This window comes from Mastomys coucha, unplaced genomic scaffold (genome assembly GCF_008632895.1).
Source record: "Mastomys coucha isolate ucsf_1 unplaced genomic scaffold, UCSF_Mcou_1 pScaffold21, whole genome shotgun sequence".
Lineage (NCBI taxonomy): Eukaryota > Metazoa > Chordata > Mammalia > Rodentia > Muridae > Mastomys > Mastomys coucha.
In genome coordinates, this window is record NW_022196904.1 from 93,824,201 (window position 1) to 93,829,693 (window position 5,493).

Consider the following 5,493-nt stretch of genomic DNA (forward strand, 5'->3'; position numbering starts at 1 on the left):
TTTAAAAATGTGTTTTCATTGAAATAGAATTAATTCACTCCCTCCTTTCTTTTTCCTTGCCCCAGATAACCTTGTTCAAACCCTCCTATGCTCTCTCCACTCTCAAGCTGATATCCATTTCTAAGAACCAGTGAAATTTCTAAGAATTCCACCTAAATTGTCTTGGAATGGAGTTAGAAGATTTACGACAAAAATACAAATTCAGTTAGAAGATTTACGACAAAAATACAAATTCAGATAAAAATTCAATACTTAAGTTCATCACATGAATAATATATACTGTGCTTAACTGGAGATGTATGTAGACATGGAGTCTGGCTTTCTTCTCTAATGTGTATTTGTAAGTGTGTGAAGGTGTGTGTAAGCCTTTTTTTTAAATAAATAAATAAAGCCAGAGTCTCTCACTGGACCAGATTTCACAAGTATCCAAGGGTTTCTAGGGCCCTGTCTATTAATGCCCTGACAACACAATGGGATTACAAGCAAGTACCACCATCCCTGCTTTTTTAACATGGACTATGGTCCTCTAATTCAAGTGGTCAAGCTTGCAAGGCAAGTACTCCACAAACTGAACTAACTCTCTTGCAACTGTGTCTTATTTGCATATGAGAAAAAAGGCAATTTCAGTAGCTATCAGCTATTGGACATACAGTGGCATCTCAACAATGACAAAGTAAAATAAAAACAATAGGTATTTCTATAATCCCATCTAAGCAAAGACAAAGCAATAATGCTGTCCAAAAACTGGTTTCTTCTTTACAGTTGTTATTGAATAACATACACACACACACACACACATACATACACACACACACATACACACACATGCACATACACACACACACACACACACAAACACTCACAAAATATATATGTACTTAAAGAGGGGTGAGAGAGAACAGAAGAAAGGGATTCAGGGGCAGCGATGAGTCTGTGTGTAGGGTGTCTGTCTATACAAATGGAATCACTCGGAACTGGCTAGATTATGCTGAGATGACAAAGATTGATACAACTTTTAGCATGTTAAATTGTACTGCATTATGATCTCATTTACCTGTAGATGGTAAGACTATTGACTTTGATCTCACTAAGCAAAAATCAGAGCAGTATTTACCTACAGCTGAGAAGAAATTAAATGTGAATATATGATCAGATAACAAAGCCTTCTTTTATGAGAGGAGTGTATTCTAGACATCAGTGGACAGTATAAATTTTGATAGATATGCTCATTAACTTAACAATGTATACATATAACATGTGATCACTACATATTTTTACTGTGTATAATCTTGGATTTTTTTTTAAATAAAGACAACATTTAATTGCAGCTGGCTTACAGGATCAGAGGTTCAGACCATTATCATAAAGGTGGGAGCATGGCAGAGTCCACACAGGTATAGTGCAGGAGAGGCGAGAGTTCTAGATCTTCATCTGAAGGCCACTAGAAGACTGGCTCCCACATGGTTAGTAGGAGAGTCTCAAAGCCCACCCACAGTGATACATTGCCTTCAACAAGGCCACACCTCCTAACAGTGCTACTCTCTGGGACAAGCATGTTCAGATCATCACAGTGTTTGATTCAGAATTTAGTATTAATGCATTTAATCAGCTCAGCATCTCACTGCCATTAAGAAATTAGTCACCATGTTTTTTTGGTGTACTCTCATTTATGGCTATTTTACCTGCAAACATTGAGCTTCTTTGATTTATGGGTTTACAGTTTTCAATAGATTTATAAATTTCAATCATTATTTATTCAAGTATTTATTTTGTCCCTTAATGTCCTCCTGCAGTAACTTTAACTGTATAGACATTAGTCCATTGAGTTCTTGTTGCAGCTTTTCTGGTGTTCTGTTTATTTTGTTCTTTCTGCCTCTTTCTCTCTAAGTTTCATTTCAAATGGCCTCTATTCTGGTTCACTAATATTCTCTTCCTTGATTTTCAATCTGCTGTCAGTTGTATGCAATCCATTCCATCTCAAGAACAGTAAGTGCATCTAGAATTGTATTATATTGTGTGTATATGTATGCATGTTTACGTGTGCACATGAATGTGCATACAAGTAGAGACCACAGGTTGATGTCATGAGTCTTCCTCAATTGTTCTCTGTCTTATGTTCCCTTTAGTGTCATTTTCCTTTTTTAATGTATCTATCTATGTATTTATGCTGCCAAGCCTGCCAAACATGAGTCTGAACCTCTGGGATCCACATGGTGGAAGGAGACAACCAAACTTCTGTAAAGTTGTCTTCTGACCTCCACACACATTCCATGTCACACAATACCACCACATGTACACACAATATGCTCACACACACACAATACATACAAACATATGTACATGAGCACTAATCACTTTAAAATAAAGAAATAAGTGAACTAATTAAATACAGAGGACAAGAAGTGAGTTCAATGTAGTATCTATAATTGTTGCTTTATTTTTTTCCTTGACATATCAATTGTAGACTCCATGGAATCTTTTGAGGGGGGAGGCTTCTACAGTTATGTACTTTTATAGGCATATGTTAATAATGGGCAACAACAGATTTCCTCATGATGCTTTCACTTATGCATATAATGAGTTTGTATCACATCCCCTCCTAGTGCCCTGCTTTTCCCCTTTGCACTCACACTGAGTCCCTTCTCAGCCTTTCTTCTTGGTTCCTTGATATTTTTCTTCCTTTCTTTTCCATTTTCTTTGGTGGCCAGCAACATTTTATTAGTGTTTGTCACAGGATCTAGGGTGAGGGATAACTCGAGAGCCTGGACTATGTACCAGTAGTTGCATCATGTAGAAACTATGTCTCCCTCCCCTAGTGGCCATTAAACGCTTGTTGATACTAAAGTAAGAATCAGGTCTCATGCAGCCTAGCTACCTAGCTCCTGCTAGCTGCTACCATTATCAGTCCCTAAGTTCTCAGATGTAGGTGAGACCTCATGCCATCTCTGCATGGCAAGGTTTGAACAGGCCTAGTTTTGTGTATAAGCACAACTATTTTGAGACCTAGAACAGAATTGCTGTGTAATTCTGCCTTTATTATAGCAATGCATATTTTTTCAAGGTCTTTTTCCTAAAATCATCTCTCTCCACAAAATTTTAAATCCTTATTTTTATTTCTAAATAATAATTTTTAAAATATTTGTGTGTATGAAATATACACAAAATACAGAAGTCATTTTAAAATGATTTCCTTCCTGGTGATTTATACAATTTTATTTTTATCATTTGAGAACTTTATACATGAATACAATGTCTTTTAGTTAAGTCCAACCTGTCCAATTCCTCCCTTATCCTCCCAACACTTTTTGCTCCTGACTTCATGTTCTCTGTTCCTGTCCCTGTCCTCTCCCTCTCCCGACGCCTCCCCCTTCTCTAAGTGTACCACTGAGTTCACTTCCTGTTGCTTAAAAACGCATGTGAGTAGGGCCACCACTTTTCCTCCAACTTTATGCTCTCTCCCTCTCCATCTCCCTCATCCTCTCTGTTCCCATCCTCCTCCCTCCCTCCAGCCCTCCCTTCTCCTCCCGTCCTCTCTCCCCCCCCCCCATACACACGCTTCATTTTGCTTAAATGTGAGTGTGTGTGGCGCCATCTACTGGAGTATGGGTAGTATTTCAGGGCCCACATCCCTGAAGAAACTTGCTCACCCTCCTCTAGGAGCAGTCATTTGCCAGTAGATCCAGCTAGGGGCAGGACTTTATGTGCCTTTCCCCTATCCATATTGAGACATCCTAAACCTTCAGAAATATTTATATACACCACTCTTAAACTTACCTTTTATTTCCTGTAAAAGTGGTTATACAACACACTGTCTTTATCATTCTACTGTTCAAAAAATGTATACATGGAAGATGAAAACTACTTAAATACATATACTTACATGTAATATATGTGGATATGTATATTGTACATAATATATTTGTGTTATTATCATGTATCATATAATTTGTATCAAATATATCAAAAGTATAACTTGTTCAACAAATAGAACTAAATATTTATTTGTGCTTATACATCCCATGCTGTATCAAAGCTATATTATCAACTCTTTGCATTACATTGATTTCTAATGTCCTTTCTCTGTTTGCTTTTCTGTGTGCATGAAAAAAATCACATAATAGTCAAGTAGGTTCCTAGTAAGTGCAGTGAATGAATGAGTATCCTTATCTGAATGGATGGTGTTTTTATACTAAGCTGATGTCATGATGTATTTCAACAACTTCTTTTTAATTAGATGTTTTCTTTATTTACAATATTTCCTTTCTCAGGTTCCCCTCCAAAAAAATAAAAATGAAATAAAATAAAACAAAAACTAAAACAATCTCCTGTTCCCTCCCCACTCCCCCTGCTCACCACACCACCCCCTCCTGCTTACTGGCCCTGTCATTCCCCTACACTGAGACAGAGAATCTTCACAGGGCCAGGGTCCTCTCCTCTCATTAATGACTGACTTGGCCGTCATCTGCTATATGCATGCTGCTGAGTCCACACATGTGTACTCTTTGGTTGGAGTTTTAGTCCCTGGGAGCTCTGAGGGTACTAGTCAGTTCATATTGCTGTTCCTCCTAAGGGGCTGCAAACCCTTCAGCTCCTTGGGTCCTTTCTCTAGCTCTTTCATTGGGGACCCTGTACTCAGTCCAATGGATGGCTGTGAGCCTCTACTTCTGTATTAGTCGGGTATTGTCAGAGCCCCTCAGGAGACAGCTATATAAGGCTCCTGTCAGTCAGCACTTGCCAGCATCCACAATAGTGTCTGGATTTGATGATTGAATATGGGAAGGATTCCCAGGTGGAACAGTCTCTGGATTGTCCTTCCTTTAGTCTCAGCTCCATAGTTAGTCTCTACAACTCCTTCCATGAGTATTTTGTTCCCCCTTTTAAGAAGGAACGAAGTATCCACACTTTGGTCTTCCTTCTGCTTGAGTTTCTTATGGTTTGTGTTACAACAATTTCTTAATGTCATTATTACCAACCCCATCACTCTATAAGCCACTAAATCCATCCATAATGCTTATGAAGTAGGCAGGAATATTCTGCATGTATTCAATTCTTAAAAAAAGGAAATGGTCACAATTTGGGGGAACCTTCTTTGGCCTAAATTAGTACTTTCTGCTACCAGTGAAATTCAGATAGATCATGTAACTTTCTTGAATATCACTATATTCTCTACAAAAGAGGAAACTGTCCTACATACAGGACCATCTGCAGATCCAGTACTTTTAATGAGATGCTTTCAGAAAAAGATTTTCATAAGGATTCCAATATTCCCAGTACTACCTTGAAATATAAGGTGTTTGATTCACAATTAAATGACATTTTTGGTCATAGTAAGTTTGTCTCTTTCCCAGTTTTCTATGGACTAGAACACAAAATAACTACTTTCAATTACATTTGAGACAGATACTGGAAACAAACTCTCTAAACTGTTATTGGCTAGTGATCTTTATGGAGCAAGATCCTCATTACTCGCTCCCGAATCTGCTTGGTCCTTAC

At 37.9% G+C, this 5,493-nt stretch overlaps 1 protein-coding gene across 1 annotated transcript in view; it reads right to left on the reverse strand.

Moving 5' to 3' along the window:
- LOC116100774 (olfactory receptor 52E8) overlaps positions 1-5,493 on the reverse strand; it is a 51,365-nt gene that overhangs the window by 44,838 nt on the left and 1,034 nt on the right. The window lies entirely within an intron of this gene.